The sequence below is a fragment of the Schistocerca piceifrons genome, chromosome 3 (assembly GCF_021461385.2).
Source record: "Schistocerca piceifrons isolate TAMUIC-IGC-003096 chromosome 3, iqSchPice1.1, whole genome shotgun sequence".
Classification (NCBI taxonomy): Eukaryota; Metazoa; Arthropoda; class Insecta; order Orthoptera; family Acrididae; genus Schistocerca; species Schistocerca piceifrons.
In genome coordinates this window covers 399,520,530-399,541,338 of record NC_060140.1, presented here as the reverse complement: position 1 = coordinate 399,541,338, position 20,809 = coordinate 399,520,530, and positions in this window count along the sequence as shown.

The window sequence follows — 20,809 nt, the reverse complement described above, 5'->3', positions numbered from 1 at the left end:
AGTTCCTCTCTTCAACCAAGCATGAACCCCAAAATTGTAGTCATGGAGAAAACAGATCGACAATCATCAATTTATTTAAAGTAGCTCAACAGCCTAAAGGCAACTGGACTGAAAGAGAGATGTGTCAAATTCTACGTAGTTTATACCAACATATTTGCTCCTTTTCTAGAAGCGGTTTATCGTACTTCGATAGACCATTGAAGATACCAAGTGATTGGAGAAAAGAGTTAGTTTCGTGCATTATGAAAATTTTGGAGAACGAAACTTACTTCACAGAATTCGACAAGGATTTCACAATGAGAGATATCCTAAAACTCGTTTCTCTCTGAACGATCATTGATAGAGAAGGATGTTCAGCTTGGTGCCATGTTCTCTGACTTTCGTAAGGCATTCGATATATTTGCAACCATGTGTGTGGGGGTTAGAACCTTCCAGCTCCCTTAGGAGCGACGATATAGGAAAATAACGATGTTTTTAACCCCTGATTTGTAGGCTGCCCTATAAAGAAGGTATATTATATGGGAGTGGTATCGAACTGCCTTATCGAACTGCTCTGCGGGGCAGCAGCCGATATTTTTTTGCTCTTTATATTTAAGAAAATTTTTTGCTTGTGCTAGCAAGAATCTCTTTCGTATAACCGGTATAATTCATACTCTACGTAGTAATTATTTCACTGTACAACTGTTTCATGTAACCACGTAGTGCTGACTGGTCTGAGGCAACATTAAGATTAATGGATACCAACAACTACTGTTCCAGTTGATGACCTTCCTCTCGAGAAACTGATCATTAAGATAGGTCTTACCACAGTCGACGACATCGCCTGAACCACATCCTTTAGTCCATCACACGTGGTCACTGTCTACCGCAAAATCCAACCAGTCTCATAACTCAACCCCTAATAAACTCTATCGTATATTGTTTGTGAAGCAGAAACGAAACTTTTCTTGTATTGCGACCATTCTGTATATAATACCGCCATGACGATATGTTGTCTACATGAACAGATAAAGCGATAAACCTCTGTATATATGACAAGTCATGTAAGACATTCGTTATAAGAAACATTAATCGCAAGAACTACAATGCTACTAAAGCTAAATACAAGTTGTGTCAATAACTGTTAATTGTGTAGTATGACGACTCATCTTTTCAAAAAACTGTAATTATTAAGTTATTATTCTGTAAGGTGTACCATATATACTGCCCAAATGCTACACAATATGTAATGATTATCTGTTTAAACAAGTCTCATATTAAGGTAAACTTCATCTGGTTTATTTGTCTAATACTATTCACAAAACATTACAAATACTGTTAATGAAGAAATTTCACATATGACTTAAAATAACTACTACTGTTATGTAGAAACACTGCACTTAAAGAACAGTCCCTGAATAGCGTAGTTAAATGACTTCTCCAAATTCTGTAACACAGCTTGTCCAGTCAACTCATGGAAGCACTGTATAAAGTAATGTATATAGTAAGGACAGAAATCTGATCATTTTGAGAGTCTAACTAACTCATATTGTTGCACTGAATGTATCTGTGATTGCTTTTCGATTATCTTTTGTATGGAAAAAGTAAGAAGTATATCTTCCTTCTCGTCATTCTCTTGTTTCACATCTATCACAACATGTGTGCCCCATTTCCTCGCTCTATACAAATTTTCCAGTAATAAGAGAAGTAAATCACTTGTGCTATGCTTTTATGTATTTGAAAACGAACCACTATCCTTTACTAGTAACATGTAAAGCCTCTTTCTATGTTTCAGTTTTTAACGATGTCGGGAAGCGATTGGTTTGGTTCCACATTGATTGAGCTCAATCCATGTGCCATTTCATGCACATTTCATTTTTATAAGTCAAACATTGTGTCTCAATTCTTTATCATGAAGTCTGATTACCGTTTTTCTTTGTGTAATGCATATCATTCTGCAGCGTTATAACCATATTGTTGTGGTCATTCATCACCAAGCTTCTCTGCCCCCTGACGACAACACTGCACCTGACTGCAAAGGAAAGAATGATACCAGCAGGTAACATCGCCTTTTTCGGCATGTCGAAGATTTAATTTCAATGAAAACTGAATATCTAATTTTATATATAAAGATATATAAAAGATACATATTTATGCAGTTTTGAGTGCATAAAAACGATTGTAATAAATGTTTTTATGCAATCAAGACTTTTTAATTTGTAACTTTTACAAAAATTTTGTATTGAGATCATTAACTTATAAGCAACGTTAGTTACCAAATAAATGTACCACATGAAGTGAGGAACCGATGCGTGGAGCCACTGTGTAGTACAGGCTGGCACCTGTCACGGTTTGCTGACTAGCTGGCAAAGGCTAGTACAATATAATGTTCTTCTGTTTACACAGTAGTTCTTACTACGAATCACGAAAGAAAATGTGGACGAAATGCCGCTTTCACAACGCCTCCCTTTGCTAACCAATCAGCAGTACATGACAAGCATCTATCCGTACTACATAGCAGCTTCGTGCACTTGGCTCCTCGTTTCAACTGGGTAAGATATCATCTTATGTCATAGCTAATGTTGCTTTTATATTAGTTTTTAAGGTGGATAAATTTTGTGAAAGGTGACCCATTATAAATGTCGTATATTTCAGATCCTTTTGTCTGATAATGTTATTGTGGACAGAAAAGAGCTACCAATGAGTAAAAATCTGAAAATAAAACATTTCGATGTGGACTGCTTTTTATTTAAGAAAACTTATCGAGGTAGATTAATGTTGGTGACAGTGATGATCCAACGAAGAGCTGCAGGTTTCGCCTTGGATTCATTTAGTAAGCTCGAGTATTTTATGGAGACGCTCAACAACCTCCAGTGGCAGATATTTTGTGCATCACGGAGAAATTTACTGTTGAAGTCCGGAGGATGTACGTTCCAAGAAGAGTCTGGCAACATATGACTTTTACCGACGTAGGTCTTGTGATATGACCACGTCGAGACAGTCAGAGAAATTAGAACTAATTCGGAGGCTAATTGATAGTGGTACCAGAAGTACCCTCTACCATACACCGTAAGGTGACTTTTTCGGAATATATGCCAATGTAAATAATATGTATGTGTGTGAGGGAGAGAGAGCTAAATATAAATCACTATATGAAAGAAAGTAGCATAAGATAGTCGTGGAATTGATCAGCAAGTTTTCGAATTTTTTTGCTGTTAAAGTGTGCTACAGCCGGAAGACTGACTCTTTCCGCAATACAGCGAAATCAAAATTGTGATCCATGCAACGTGCATATATGTAAACTAAACTTGACCGGTACTCTCTTACTCCTATTTGATACAGGCGTCACACACCTGAACAACTGGCCTTATTTTTCCAATATTCCATCAACGAACAGTAGTTTGCTATGTGCTTTATCTACGATTGAACATTGGGTGACACAACCAGTTGCCAGAAAAGAAGATGCCAGAGTTTTGGTGGAAAACCCTTGAAGAAATGCAGTTCAGGCACGAAGGAAAAGGCTTACAGAGCACTCTTTCGAGCGTTTGGTAAGCTTTTAGTAAGTACGTAAGTTCAGTCTTAAAATTTCGAGAGTGTGCGGTCATAGATGAATCGGACAGTATATTAATTCCTGAGTCATACATCTTACCACAGGACCCCAACAGTCACGGAAATTAGAGCTCATATGGGGATTTACTGACAGTCGCTTTTCCCACGTATCTTTCGCGAATGATACAACAGAGAGGATGAGTGAGGCGTCAGGACAGACAGCAATGGAAGTGAATTTATGGAACTGCTTTAGTTTCTCGATGGTGTACACTGTTCCGATGTAACATGGAGCGCCGGCACGTCGGCCTGGAACGTAACAGGAGGGAAGGTTGCGAGACGACGTCAGCCAACAGAACGCTGACTAGGACGACGACACCATGACAGGAGCGGCATCTATACGAAGATAGTATAAGGGCCGCTCCAGCTATCCTCGACAGCACTAGAAGAGCCGCACTAGAAGACGAGCTGTGATCCAACGATTTAGCCGTGACTTGTGATCTATATTTATTGCCTGCTTGGAAATTGTGTACATCGAAAGATATTTATTATTTGCATGTCGCCAATTGCTTGCGACACCTCATTGTAAAAAGACAAGCTTGTATGTTGTCTAGCTATCCGAGAAAACAGCTTCCTAGGTACCCTATATTGCGCGAGTGGGCAGGACACCACATATACCAACCACCACCCACAAAATGGTTTTAGGTCGCTTTATTCAGGAAGAACGATTGCCGGTTTCGAATTCATAGATTCATCATCAGACGATTTTAGTGCTTTCGTCGAATCACACATTACTTTCTTTAACGGGTGAGTTGCGCTAGGACAAAAAAATAGTTCACTTTTTTTTATAGCTCACAGTTACAATCGTATGTTAAAGACGGTTGTATTACAGACTCCTTACGTGAAATGGCCGTCCGGAACATTGGCTTTTACACCTTTTCTCCAACGAATCGTGTTCATAATGTTATATTTTCACAAACACCTTGGGTTTCACTATTAAACACTTTTGCTGAGCCGCAAAACAAATAATAAACATGGCTGTATAACGGTAGCACGGCGATGTAAGTGCAGTTCTGTGACCTTAAGACACATATAACGATAGTATGTAGACGTAGTAAATGTTCTCGTCCTGTCTAAAGGCCGTTCACAACACTCACGGTTTCTACTCTTGCAATTAAGTTTAATACGAGGGCTATCCACAAAGTACATTACGTTTTGGAATTAAAAATAAATAAAGTATTGGAAATTTTTTTATTATATACAGATGAAAGCCACACTTAAATACTAATTTTCTACATAGTTGCCGTTTAAATTTAGGCACTTATCGTAGCGATGGACGAGCTTGGAAATTCCTTCGTCGTAAAATTCGGCCGCCTGCGCCTTCAACCACGTGGTTATTTCTTCTTGAAGCTGTGCGTCGTCATCAAAACGCTGCATAGCCAACCACTTCTTCATTGCTGGGAATAAGTGGAAGTCGCTCGGTGCCAGGTCGGGACTGTACGGCGGATGAGGAAACAACTCCCACTTAAAAGATTCGAGAACTTCACGCGTGGCATTTGCCGTGTGGGCCCGGGCGTTGTCGCGAATCAGCAAGATCTTTGAGCCCAACTTCCCCCTGCGCTTGTTTTGTATTGCTCTTCTGAGGTTGTGCAGAGTTTGGCAATACCTTTGAGAGTTTATTGTAGTGCCTCTTTCCAGGAAATCCACAAAAATCACACCTTTTCTGTCCCAAAAGAGGTAACCACGTGGTTGAAGGCGCAGGCGGCCGAATTTTACGACTAAGGAATTTCCAAGCTCGTCCATCGCTACGATAAGTGCCTTAATTTAAATGGCATCTATGTAGAAAAGTAGTATTTAAGTGTGGCTTTCATCTGTACATAATAAAAAAAATTCCAATACTTTATTTATTTTTAATTCCAAAACGTAATGTACTTTGTGGATAGCCCTCGTACTTCAGGTGTTATTCTAGCTTCGGTAACTGCAGCAGTTAAACACAACTACCTCCTTAACAATCGCTAATGACCTCAGATACTGCGTAATGGATAAAACTCGGTCAAATGTGAAGTTATCGCAGAGTCCTGTTAGAAGCTTTTCTATTTCGTCAAACTACTACTTCTTGCGAATGATAATATTACTGAATGATAATATTACTGAAAAACACGGTCACCAGCCTAAATGACGAATCGATTGACGTTATTCAACAAATTCACCAAATTTGGTTTTTGCTATATTTTGGTTTTTATTAAAACTTTTTCTCTTTTTGTAATTTCTATCACTGAAGGAACAGACTAATGCACGTAGATAATGACTGCTTTGAGACTTGGTGACACGCACACACTTAGAAAGTTTTGGTCCATGAAAACAACACCAGAGCGACAATAATGCCTAGTTACGTTTCTGAAAGTAAGATCAGCGACAGTGCCTCTGAAAACATGTATTATACACAAGAAATAATTTTATGGTACTTTTGTTAGTATCGAAATGATTGCAAAAGGTGGTTTTTATCAGTTCTATTGAGATAGGGTTACTTTACGTAATTTCTTGGACAGAAGGTCCCAATAACCAAGTTCACACACTAGGTAAAATTGCTATTTATTTTGCTTACTTTCAAGGAAATCTACAATCTTCCACATTTACTTTAATTGTTGCACTTGAGTGATAATTTACATTTACTTTGAAAGGAAACACTCAGTTGCGCACTAATGTTTCACACCAATGGATTCTCGGTTTCATTCTCTTTAGTATAGGAAAGGATCGCTACTTGGAAAACTTTCTTAAATGAGTAGTTTTGCGTAAGAAAAACAATTAAATGGTTATTGAACAAAACACGCAAAAACTTGTCAACACAGCTCGTATACAGAACTATGGACGGTTAATTTCAGCAGTTTCGTTGTGAGCACAGTTGCTGGAGATTTAATTGCTTTGAAGGAATGCACTGTTTTGCAGCGACGGAGATAATTACTTGTCTTCGTGGCGTCGAATATGCGACTTATACCATCGCAAAATGAGTTTGGCTTTCCTGGGGATCTGCATCAGTCTAAGTAATGGATGCCTCAGACCATTTCACATCCAGGAACCGACACTCGCTGCAGACGTAATTTTATATCTCCTCTAAAGCGTTGCAAACTTGTACCTTAGCACTTCCCCTTCACTCACATCTACTAAGCAATTAAACTTCAGCTTAGTTTAAACAATACAGCGGAGCACAGCGCACATCAGCTTTCATACCTGCCTCAACAGTGTCTTGCCCGTCTGACCCGCTCCTCATTTCCCCTCTCCCACCTGCTTCCGTTAGCAGCAAAAAATCTCCACCTTTACCGACCTTCCAGAACGTCGGTAAATCCCTACTGGTTTCCACCTATATTTAACTTTAGCCCTGAGCTGGTGTTGACTTCACTTTACAAATAATTATACATAGTTAAATAAGAGATACTTTTTCTTACTTACAAAAGATTATAAACATTTGTTAATTACATATAAACATTAAACTTCACATAGTTGAAGAATATTGTCTTCTGCAGACACTCTTATACACTGCTTACTGTACAAATCTCATTCTTTGCTTCATTAGTGCGAAGTCTCTCGACTCTAAACATGTCGATAGCGTTACAAATGTCAGGCAACAATTGTACAGGAATATTTTATAACACAGGCAACAATTTAAACAAGATTTATCTTGACCTGGTTTCGACACTAACTATGGGTGTTTTCACAAAAAAAACTACGAAAGATTACAAAACCATTAATATAGAGTAAAAACCAAGAATAGATGGTTATTACACTGAACAAATTTATGAGGAACCTATACTCACATGTAGTGACGGTTGAGAACAGATTTACGAGCAAAATCCTCTCGTCATATAAAATAACTTCTTAAAATTATACCTAAAACCAAATAAAACGGCAGTTAGTGGAAGTGACATAACAGTAGCACTTGGCAGAAAAAATATAGCTATATGACGCAGCACACTGTTCGTTGCTAAGGGCTGTACGAGGAAACCGGCACTGGAGGTGGCCTCCGACTACGCGACTCACAGGCCGAAGTTGTCACAACGTGGACACTAAACAAGTCGTGGCATCTACTACCAGTCGAAGGAATCAGCTGCTTACATTAACAAAAATATTTTAAATAGTATATAAGTGTTTAGAATATAAATGGTCATTTCACAAGTCAACAACCAGTATTATACAAAACAAAAAAAATATACAGGAAAATGCAATAGAAAATATTCTACATATTTTGTGTGAAATCAGATCACAATGCAATGAATTAAAAGGAGAGAGGAAAACGACACATTACAGTCTACTCTGAGAAACACCAGGAGTTAACGTTAGACGTTTCTAAGAAAGGGCTTTAGACTAGCAAAAAAAAAATTTTATTACTGTTCATTCAAAACGAGAGCGTCATAAGAAAGCGGTGTTTGAAAGTTTCTAACTCTACAGTGAAATCAAGTCTGAAGCCTGTATTTTTACGTGTGTAGGCTTCTGGCGTCATGAACTTCTTTAAGCTTATGGCCTGTAATTAGTAAATGATCAGCAATAGACAAGTTATATATATTTGTACCTTTCTTCTCTAAGAGATGTTCTTTCAATCTAACAGCAATTGCTTGTCTTGCCTGTCTTGTGTAAGAAACTGGACATGTGTCACTGCTAATTTTATAGACATCTTTCTTTTTTTAAGGAGGAATTCACTGGGTTCAAATTTTTTCTTCAAAATAATCGTACCTGTTCTGAAACAGACACTGAATCCCGTAAGATACATATCCCAAAAGTGGTATAGATTTTTCTTTCTTTTCATGACATTGGTTATTAGGAGAAGTGCCAAGAATGGTGATTCTGTTATTGGTGTTATATTTTAAAATATTGTCCACTATGGTTGGTTCATATCCATTATTGAGTGTGATAGTGTTAATCAAAATAATCTCAGCATCGAGCCTTTCATCAGATAAAGGAGTGAAATGGAAGAGTAAAAAAGGCTCTTTTGTGAGAATGAGGGTCTGTTGAACAGGACTATACTACCTGATCAGTGTAGGTTTCTTCACGAAAAATGTTGAAAGAAATTTTGTTTTGAACAAGATACACCTTAGAACATCAACATTTATTCACATTTAGTGTTATGAAAACTATCAGCTGTTGCAGACATATAATATTACAAGATTACTTTACCTGCATGTGGATAGAGAAACTTTATTTATATTGGAGCGTGGAAAGTAGTATCCAGAAATTTTTCAGGAAAGATGTATCAATCAACTCAGTTTGTTCATTAAGGATGTGGTCAGGGGACTTGTTTTTGTGTTTATGTGTTTATATTTCTTCTAACAGATTTACTGTGCCTCCCTTTTCTGATAAGTGTAATATTTTCATGTTTTTCTCAATGTTTCGGAATGAGCGTTTTTCTTCAGCAATGTGGGCTGCAAATGTAGACTTGTTTCAGTTGACAAGTATTAAAGCATCAAGGTGTTCTTTGTGCCTAATTTCAGAACTTCTACCTGACAAATGTAGATTTTTGGACATGAATCACACCTGAGCATGTATATTCGTGATTTACTGTTATGGCTCTGGGATGGATTTACATCATGGATTACTTTTTGCTGTAATGTACTATTAGTAGAGAAGTTGATTATAATATTCTTCTTGTTAAGTAAGTTTGCTGTCTGGTATGATAGTTGGCCGACATATGGGATAACAGTATATTTAGGTTCAGCTGTTGTGAATGATTGACTTGCTTTGGACTGAATGTTATGTGAGTTGTCATTCTGTGGACATCTAGATTTTGTTTTCATTTAATTGTGGATTTTTATCTGTTATTACAAGATTATTGCCATTATTATAAACTACTTTTTTAATTATATTGATTTTATTTTAATGATTTGTGGGATTCATAGTTACTTTTTGCATTCAGCTTAGCCTGGCTGGGCTGACATGATCAGTTGCCAAAGCTGACATCTGTGATGGTAGGTTTTCTCTAGACACTACATTACTGGATTATGGTTACTATTACGAATTTTAAGATCAAAAAAATTTGTGCTTAGTAATCTTCGCTGAAAAAATTTATGCCCTCATTTTTTCTATGCTCAACTGCGAATTTAATATTCCTATGCCTTTTGCTGAGGTCTGCTGCCATTGTATCAGGTTGACTGTTTTTACTATCAAAAAGCATGATTGTATCATCAGCATAGCTTCTGTAGGAGATTGTTTTGTTTGTGATATGTTGGTTAGTTGAGTAGTGCTGTTCTTGTATATGGTTGATGTAAATGTCAGCTAATATCCCAGCCAAGGTACTTCCCATGGCCAAGCCATCCTGTTATTGGTAGAGTTTGTGGTTGTAGCTAAATTATTTGTGCTCCAGAACAAGTGCAAGCACTTCTATGAGTTATCAGTTCCCTGCAGTGCTGTTGTTTTACAGTTAAGGAAATTTCTTCCTGTAATGTTAAAAGTCTCATTAACAGAGATGTTCATATGTAGAGTGAATATGTCCAGCGATGCAAATGTAGATGGCAGTGTGATTTGAACGCCTTCGACAAGTCAATGAGCCCATATATGTTATTTGCGGTGTTACTATTCCCAAAAGCATACAATCTGGCAATGAAGTCTTTAACTTCTGACTTATAAAGCATACACAAAAGTTTCTCAAATTGTTGGTTGAAAGTTTCCTGAATAAAGATCTGACGCTGTGCACCAAATTGTGTATCGAACAGCTGCTTCTCCTGCCCTGCTCTGTGCCTGCGAAACGTTGACGATATATCGCCATTGTCCTAAGAAACTAGAACGCTTGAACTAACAGAAGCTTAGATATATTATGGTCAAATGGATTGACTTCTTTTCAAACACAACTGTTCTTGCGTAGGCCAGGCTGCAGAGTATAGAAATCACCACAACTGGTCACCAACTCAGATGGATTGGACATCTCCAGCAGATGACGGACGATAGATACTCTCGACAAAAAATTTATACTTAAGTGAGTGCAGGTAGAAGACCTCAGCGGTGCTCCTCTGAAGCAGTTTAAGGACTATTTCAGGTAGTACCTAAAGAGACTAAACAGTGACCCGAGTAATGTTGCGCAACAGCCGAAGATCGTTCTGGCTGGTGCATATCTACTTCTGCTGCTGTTTTACATTCTGAGCGGGACCGTCGGAAACTGAAAAAATGAGAAACGTCACAGATGCAAATTTCACCAAGCCCAGTCACGCCCTCAACCCTTTCACTGCGCATTTACTCTCAGCGGCTCCCGCCCCGCGCGCGTTATTTTCACCCGGTGCGTATATATACGACTGTAGCAGTCTACCGTTATTATTGAGATAAAAATGAGACGCAAAATACAGTATTGTCGGTGTAAATCGTTTCCTTTTTTAAATCTTTGTTCAGAAAGTCTTATTTTGTTCAAAAAAGGTACTTTATTAGGAGAAAAAAATACAAAACATATTACATTAGTAATATTTCAAAGTCTGATATCTCTCTAAACAAAAATTCAAACATAAAGGCACATTACATATTACACAAATGTATCTTGTGTCACTTCGTTTATCATGTTTTGCACATATAATACAGCTTCTCTGGGCGGCGTTCTTCTTCGAAGTTCCTGGGATTAGCGAGATGAAGTGGCGCTCGGTTAGGCGTAAGGGATTGTCACCATCAGCCGATCTCCTTCCACGACGTCCCTCTGTTTGCGGTTGGTGGTGAATCTCTAGGATCTCCTTGATAAGTTTCTGTCGAAAATCAGATACTGAAATATTTCGTGCCGTTTGAGTTTTATATAATGCATGTGCATTGAGCAGAGACAGATCCACCAAAGAAAAAATACTTTTTTATACCATTTTACAGTTTTTCGTACACATTCTACTGAACTTAGCATCATGTCGCTCCTGTCGACGGCCCCCATATTTTCAGTGTAGCTTACGATGCAAGCTGGTTTTGTTTTTGGTTCATTCGTGGTTCTGTCAATTTTGTCAGTCACTGTAGTTTCGCTTGTATGAAGAGTTGAAAGCATCCTCACTTCCCGCTCGTCCTGCCACTTCAGAGCAAGAAGTTTATCTGTTGACATAAACTCGATCTCGCCTTTTCTAAGTTTTTTTGATAAAGCAGGCATGCCTTTGCGATTTGGTCTCGCAATTCCACAGGCATTAGTCACTCTGTCATGCAAATAAGAAAATAACGTTGGGCTAGTGTACCAATTGTCAACATATAATGTGTGACCTTTACCAAGGTAAAGTGAGAACAATGCTTTCAGGTATTCCAACATTTACAACAAAGTCAGTTTCTTTTTTTACGTCTGTTGCTGCACCCACATAGCTAATAAAGTCAAGAATATAGCCAGTTTCACAATCACGTAACACAAAAAATTTTACACCAAATCTGTGGCGTTTGGAAGGAATGTACTGCTTGAAGAAGACACGACCTTTGAAGAGAACTAAACTTTCGTCAATGCAGAAATTTTAAAAGGATAGAAAGCACCTGGAAATACTTTTCTTAAGTGTTCCACAATTCGACGTAATTTCCAGATTTTGTCATCTCAACTTCGTCACTGTTTGTGTTTTTCCAACGTCGCAGTCTTGATTTTTCACTGGCATCATTGCTCATCTATGTAGCTCACAATTTCTTGGCTAAAAAAAACTTGGAAGCAGTCTTATACAGTACATAAATCATCTAAATTGACGATTTTGCAACCGGAACCACTGTTTTCGAAATTATACACTTTAGCGTCCAAATCAGAGTATTTCCATCTAAAATCAACTGTTTTGTGTCTCTTAGGAGATTTTTCAGTCATACGCTCAGACTCTTCTTCGGAATCGGAGAAAGAATCGACGATAACATCAAACTCTGGATCTGCATTTACTGGTTCAACGTTTGTTGGTTCACAAATATTTTTTATATTTGTGGTGACAGATTTGTCTTCCATCTCGTCGTCGTCATTATCTGCCCACCCATAATAAGCTGGATTGGGCATGATGATGTCCTCGTCGTCACTTTGGTGTAGAACAGGGTCTCCAAACTACGGCCCGCGGGCCGAAACAGGCCCGCGAGGGCCGTCAAACCGGCCCGCATTAGCTGGCCGGACATCCCCGGTATCCGGCCCGCCAAATATTTGAGGTGGTACCTATACTGCCAACAACTGAGTTTCGAGGCCTATCGCGACCAATACACCGCGACATTGTCGGAGCTCTACCTTTACAAAGCGGAAGGTCATGGTTAAACTTGTGGCTCTTCACAATAAACAGACAGACCGTTCTCCGTGCGATAATTAAAAAAAAAAAAAAACGGTTAACAGACTAGTTTGGCGAAAACATTTTAAGTGAAAAAATTCTTTGCATTTTATCCTACTCACGAGTCTGGTTCCAGTCTTTCAAATGGACGCCACTTCGCCGACTAGACTTAGTAATCAATCATTATGGAAGATGCTTGTTAAAGCGAGGTTTCACTTTCTTTTGATTACGTTGTAAAATACACATAGCAAGTAAATCGTATAAAATATTTTCATTTAAAGGCAATTTAAAGAAAATACAAGACCTGATGTACACATTGATATTGGATATTTTAGTTATGACTGATGTATAAAAATAGCTGTAATTAATTTATATCTTGGAAACTCACAGTGTTCGAGTATTCACGTAAAGAAATTTAACATCTTAGTGATAATTAGTGTATATCTTGGAAACTCACAGTGTTCGAGTATTCACGTAAAGAAATTTAACATCTTAGTGATAATTAGTGAGTTTTATGTACCTGTAACTGTCCTTTCATAATTACCTCCAGTTGTGGATCAAGTTTACTGGTAGAGATAATCATCAGCGACTTCAAATGCTCATCACTTAATTTTGAACTGTAAATACTTTTTGCATGTTTCATTTTGGAGAAAGTTTCTTCACACTAATAAGTAGTACCAAAGGCAGAAAAAAAGGCACGGGCAAATTTATGTAAATTTGAAAACTGTGTGGATGGAAGTGACGTATTAAATTCCAGTAATGTTGACTTTGAATGTTTTTCTTTAAAAAAGTCGCTACATTGCAGATCAATAGTTTCAAACTGTTCTGCGGGTAACGCTTCTATATCGACGTCAAAGGGATTTTCAAATATCTTGATATCGTTTGAATTTGCATCGATATCTGAAAAACGTGATTCAAAATTAATTATTAAAGCGCCCAAAGCTTCAATTGCGAAATTTACAGGAAACGGAATCTCAGTTTGCTGACTGAATGTTTGGCATGTATTAAAATGCGTGAAGCATACTTTGTTCAACTGAGATTGAAACAAAGCAATCTTTTGTCGATAGGACTTAACATGCGTGTAAAAATCAGGCAGAAGCTGGTTTTCACCTTGCAATTTTAAATTAAGGTTATTCATATGTTTAGTTAAGTCTGCATAAAATGCTAGCTTCCATAACCACTCACCGTTCCGTAACTCAGCCAAAATTTCGTTCAAAAAAATTTCAATTACTGTTCGGAGTTCAAAAAAACGGGTCAGAACTTTACCGCAGCTAAGCCAGCGCACTGCAGTATAATATGGCAAGTCGCTTTCCTCAATATCTTCAAGAAACTCGTGGAACTGGCGATGACTGAGTGCATGGGATCTGATGTAATTAACAACTGAAATAACATGTTTTAAAACGTCTGACATATCTAAACGTTTTCCACACAAAGACTGTTGGTGAATAATACAATGCACTACTAATGGTTTTGAGCCACCGTCATTTTCTACGGCCTTAGGAAGGAGAGCAACAACACCTTTATTTTTCCCACACATGTTTTTGCCACCATCAGTTGTAATACATTTTAATTTCTTCCACTGAAGATTGTTTTTCTGAACTGCTCTTTCAACTCCTTTGAAAAATATCTTCGCCAGTGGTCGTCCCGTGAATACTGTGAACGTCAAGGAGCTTTTCATACGCTTCATAATTTTTGTCAACCTCTCGAATAAAAAGTAGTACTTGAGCAGTATCTGATACATCTGTTGACACATCCAGCCCAAAAAGAACCAGTCTGTCTTGATTTTTGTCACGCAATTGTGCTGATATATTTTGTGCAATGTCTATTCTTCGAGCCACTGTGTTTGCCGACAAACATACGTTTTTAAATAAATTCACTTTTCCTGGACACATTTCTTCTGCTGTTGCAATAATGCAGTTCTTAATTAATTCACCATCGGTAAATGTCTTACACTGTTTCGCTACTAAATGAGCCACACGAAAACTAGCACGAGTTGCTGCATGTTGTTCAGCATTTACTTTCCTAAACAGCGACTGCTGGGTTTTTAGCTGGCGTTGCAGAGACTCATACATTTCTAATCGTTCGCATCCTGTAAACTTGGTGTAATTCTGAGAGTGCTTAGTCTCATAATGACATTTTATATTGTATTCTTTGAAGACTGATATTGCTTCATTGCAAATAATACACATTGGTTTGTTGCTTGACTCCACCACGAAATATTGACATCCCCTCTGCTCTTTAAAAATTCTTCATTTACTCTCAACCTTTCGTTTCTTTTCCATATTTGTACAGAACTTCACAAAAGATTGTAAATTGAAAATAAAATAGTGCTATTTAATACTAATAAAACTAGGGAGTAGTCTGCCTAAACAAAATGCAATGAATTTATTTTAAGATACTTTAATTACTAAATTAACTACTCACAATTACACTGTAGTTCCACTAAAAAATACAGTGAAAAAATACTCAAGTCGTGCTATACATATTTCGATTTTCAGATTTTCCTTGTCTCTTCGAATTCAAACTTTGAATTGTCCTACACTTCGTCGTCTCACCTGCTAGTACAGCGCATAAAACACTAAAACTCGTGAGTCACTCGCAACATAGACACAATCACGCAACAGAACTATCAAATATATGCTCTGGCTCTGCTACTCGCTACAAGACTGTCATTAAACTTATTGTTGCGCCGCTTGAAATAACAATGCGTTCACATACTCTACGTCTGTTACGTTTTGCAGTAATAGTGTTGCTAACAATGATTTTGAGATTTCGTTAACTTTGCAGAACGCTTTCGTGAAGAATGTGCAGTGACATACTTTTTTGTCGGTGAAATTCGCCAGAATAAAGTACGCCAGAATTTCGGTCAGGTACGTCCACCAATCAAAATTATGTAATTAAATAAAAATTGTAGTTCGTTTCAGCGCTAGCTATTCCCGCAACCTTAGATATTTGCGATTTCATCTTTCCTTTAGCCTTACATTACGGTGATCATGGAGTGCTAGAGTGCTTTAATCCCACTAGGTAGATCTTGGCCCTTATGACTTCGTGGAGGAGTCAATGTGGCCCGCGGACTAAAAAGTTTGGAGGCCCCTGGTTTAGAATATTCAGCAGCTCATCGTCTGTAAACGGACGGTAACGTCGCGTCATTTTATTAGGTAACGCGGAAACGGCCGCACACAATCTAGGTAATATAGCGATACGAATGAACTCAGCAGAAGAGAATTCAGCATTCAATAGTCGTTCAGGTATTTCCTAGTATTCCAACAATTAAACTGCATACTTGCGCAACAATTACCTCCGACTCGTTGGCCCGATTGTCGGCGTTATACGTAACTATACGACTGTAGCAGGGAGCCGCTGTAAGTATTTTTTATAGCAAATAGTATATGTACGTCTGGAGGACTGAAACGATTAGCGTATATTTACGTGTGGAGCAGTGAAAGGGTTAATCCTTTATTATGTACGAATCATCTATGTGGCCGCTTGTTTCCTGCCAGGAGTTGCCTGCTAAGTCATCAAAGGCATCTCCAACCTTATATGCGATGTAACAAAGGACATACCGAAGATAAGTGAAAAATCGGATATGACTATCACCCGACGACAGCGATGACGATCATTATACTCTGAGTAGTAAGCAAATGATGAAAGGCAATTCTGAATACACAAATACTGAGGCAGTGAACACCACCTTAAACATTGTGACAGCTCTTTGGCATCACACACTGTGAATCGCACAAACGAAAGATAGAAAGGCAACATGATAACCTTCTTTCCTTAATGGACTTCAGTGTCCTGATAACTGTCAAGAACTGCATTTTCATTCCGTCTGCACTACACTAGCTTAAATCGAAGTATCTTAACACTGGATAGTGCGGTCGCACTAGGCTCATCGTGTAGTCGGTGATGGAGGAAATTTGTATCCCGAGTTTTGACTTGAGAGTGGAAGACAGGATTCTAGCCGGATCCTGACTTAACTCTCAAAAGCTCAATGCTGCATTTACCTAAAATGCGTTCGCTCTTATAAAGACGTCTAGCCGTTCCAGACGACGTGTAATGGGTATTCAGCACTCATTTACAATGTAAATGACACTCTTGAAAAAAGAAGATTGAATTGTAATTTAATTACAACTTACTATTTTATGATTTGTCTTTGTCCTCTGAATTCAGTGTTTCGCCTAAAGATGACAAGTGAGAAATTCGTTAAAACGTTGCTTACCGATGATGCTGCCACTAGACAGTTAATCGGAGAAGATTTTAAAGACTCCTCATTTAACACACGATGCAACGGAAGTAAAATCAGATAAGTTGGTCTCTGAAATAATACACAAGGTTCCGTCTGAGAGTATACTTTTATATTTGGAAGCACACAGTACCAATGTATTTTGCTGACAACTACAGTACATAGGCTTTCCAGAAGTTACGCTGTTCCCTTACTACTGCACAGGTATGCGAGCACCGAAAATTTGTTACAAGTAGCTTCTATCAAAAGTGGGCTGTATTTTGTCTACTTCGTATTTTGACGTGCCAGTATGTGGGCAGAAACGCATACTGTCCGATGAAATGATGCAAAATAATTTATTAACGTATAAAAGAAACAACATTCTTCGACTAGATATTGCGTTTCTTCAGCGTTTTAAAAAACCCAAAGACAAAACTATATTATTTTTTCTAAGAGAAGTTTTTTGTTTCTTTCAGTATCAGCTAACTTACGTAAGCTTATCAAAGTCCTGTAAGAGGAGTATAATTTTGTGTGCATCCTTTTCAGTGTGGAGACCTTTGCACAGATATATATACTTGTTTATTATAAGACAGTAGTACACTGCAGCCATTCAGCAAAAAGGACGACGCAAGGGGCATAAATGCTACCAACGTTTTCACTGTCACAGTAATCGTCCAACAAACACGCTACGTTATTGCGAGTATGACGTGATATATTATACGCCAGTGCTTATGATAGATGATTTCCAATAAGTTTCGGCAACTTCCGTGTAGCGTTAGTTAATTACATGTGTGCATATCATCGTTGCCGCACACCGCAACAGCGTTTTGGTGACGACTAAATTTAATATGAGCACTGCGAATTATACTGCTGTTCGACCACAACGTTTGTGTATGAGCGCACTTAATTAGCATTCGAGGTCAAGCACCGCAAATTTATTACAGAACGTTTCTGTTAACACCGACATGTATTTTGTTTAGCCTCCTCTCAAACTGATGTGACAATATGTGGGCAGAGACGATTAACTTGTTATTTCATGATTGTGTAGCAAATTACACATGTCGTACTTAACGCTGTTCCTAGCTTTCGTCGACTGAAAATTCACTACAAGCTAGAATTACTATTTAAACAAACTGACGAAATTCGAAGTATCATCTCACGCTAGAGACGCCGTTATTTGTTATTCACAGACAATTTACATGTTAGTAACCGCCATCCCTCTTTCATAAAACATGTTGAAAGGACTACATGAGTGTCACAAATAACTATAAATCTTTTTAAATAATGTTTCAGGAAAGGAAAGAAAAAGGGAGAAAGGAAAGGAAACTAAAAAGAAAGAGGATAGAGATAGAGGGAAGAGGAAGAGGAGGAAAGAAGGAACGGGAAGAAAGCAGAATTAACAGCTGTGTTTGGACTAAATCAGCGACAGGATTTTCGAGGTCATCTTAATACTGAGATATAAACTGACCTTGCACATTGCCTTTACCTCATATGAGTAATGTGTAAAGTCACAATTTACTGTTGATTATCGTAAAACGAGAAACTGAAACATTGTAGACTTACAGGTGTTATGTGTACCCTTGACAAAACACCAATTTTCCGTCGTTTAAACCGTATCACTCTTACTAAGAGGACTTTAAAGAGTCTGTAGATAGTACGGTTCTCTTTGGCAGTACTTGGCCAAAGGCTGTTTGATGGCCTGACAATAACATGTAAAACTTCCTGGCTAACATAGACATTTGGTGCCACGTATCTCCGGAAGCCTACAGCTATTCGAAGCTACCCTACGGGCCATTAAAATCGCTACACCACGAAGGTGACGTGCTACTGGCGCAAAATTTAACCGAAAGGAAAAAGATGCTCTGATATGCAAATGATTAGCTTTTCAGTGCATTCACACTAGGTTGGCGCCGGTGGCGACACCTACAACGTGCTGACATGAGGAAAGTTTACAACCGATTTCTCATACACAAACAGCAGTTTACCGGCGTTGCCTGGTGAAACGTTGTTGTGATGCCTTGTGTAAGGAGGAGAAATGCGTACCATCACGTTTCCGACTTTTATAATGGTCGGATTGCAGCCTATCGCGATTACGGATTATCGTATCGCGACATTGCTGCTCGCGTTGGTCGAGATCCAATGACTGTTAGCAGAATATGGAATCGGTGGGTTCAGGAGGGTAATACGGAACGCCGTGCTGGATCTCAACAGCCTCGTATCACTAGCTGTCGAAATGACAGGCATCTTATCCGCATGGCTGTAACGGATCGTGCAGCCACGTCTCGATCCCTGAGTCAACAGATGGGGACGTTTGCAGGACAACAACCATCTGCACGAATAGTTCGACGACGTTTGCAGCAGCATGGAATATCAGCTCGGAGACTATGGCTGCCGTTACCCTTGACACTGCATCACAGACAGGAGCGCCTGCGATGGTGTACTCAACGACGAACCTGGGTGCACGAATGGCATAACGTCATTTTTTCGGATGAATCCAGGTTCTCTTTACAGCTTCATGATGGTCCCCTCCGTGTTTGGACGCACAATGGAAGCGTGTATTCGTCATCGCCATACTGGTGTATCACCCAGCGTGATGGTAAGGGGTGCCATTGGTTACACGTCTCGGTCACTTCTTGTTCGCATTAACGGCACTTTGAACAGTGGACATTACATTTCAGATGTGCTATGACCCGTGGCTCTACCCTTCATTCGATCTCTGCGAAACCCTACTTTTCAGACGGATAATGAACGACCGCATGTTGCAGGTCCTGTACGGGCCTTTCTGGATACAGAAAATGTTCGACTGCTGCCCTGGCTAGCACATCCTCCAGATCTCTCACCAATTGAAAACGTCTGGTTAATGATGACCGAGCAACTGGCTCGTCACAATACGAGAGTCACTACTCTTGATGGACTGTGGTATCGTGTTGAACCCGCATGGGCAGCTGTACCTGTACACGCCATCCAAGCTCTGTTAGACTCAATCCTCATGCGTATCAAGGCCGCAATTACGGTCAGAGTTGGTTGTTCTGGGTACTGAATTCTCAGGATGTATGCACCCAAATTGCGTGAAAATGTAATCACATGTCAGTTCTAGTATAATATATTTGTCCAACGAATACCCGTTTCTCATCTGCATTTCTTCTTGGTGCAGCAATTTTAATGGCCAGTAGTGTATTAGTAATTAGAAGCACGGAAGATTGCTACTTTTGGTGATGAGGAACTGTTTGATCGTCTTTTAGTTACTTACTCGTGCTTTGAAGAAGAATGTAGACAACAGTCCGACTAATAATACAATGATGTGTCTGTAAGTACGAACTAAAAAATATATTGTAATTACTGGTTTCATTTTTCAACTACGACTTGTAAAAGAAAAGTAAGAATAAATCAGTACTAGCAATGGTTCGTTATTTACTGTCACTTACGTCTTTCACATTCTTGAAAGTATCAACTGAATTCCGAAAACCAATGAGAATGGAACATAAAACTGGATGGAAATACTGTCGCCTTATATCGTACAATCCACATGTTCCTAAAACATTATGTACGGCAGAGGCAAAGAGAGAAAAGTAATTGCAAATTAGATCAAATGGTTTTTTTAATAGAAAGTAATCTTGAATATGGAGGGAATCCGACGACATACTGAAAGAGCGCTTCGAAAAGCTTTCGCTTCTAGAGTGATACTGAAAGAATTCTACTGACATAAATGAGTACACAGTATGGTTTGGGAGTAAATCGGGGAAAGACGAAGGTAATGAGAAGTAGTAGAAATGAGAGCAGCGAGAAACTTAACATCAGGATTGATGGTCACAAAGTCAATGAAGTTAAGGAATTCTGCTACCTAGGCAGTAAAATAACCAAC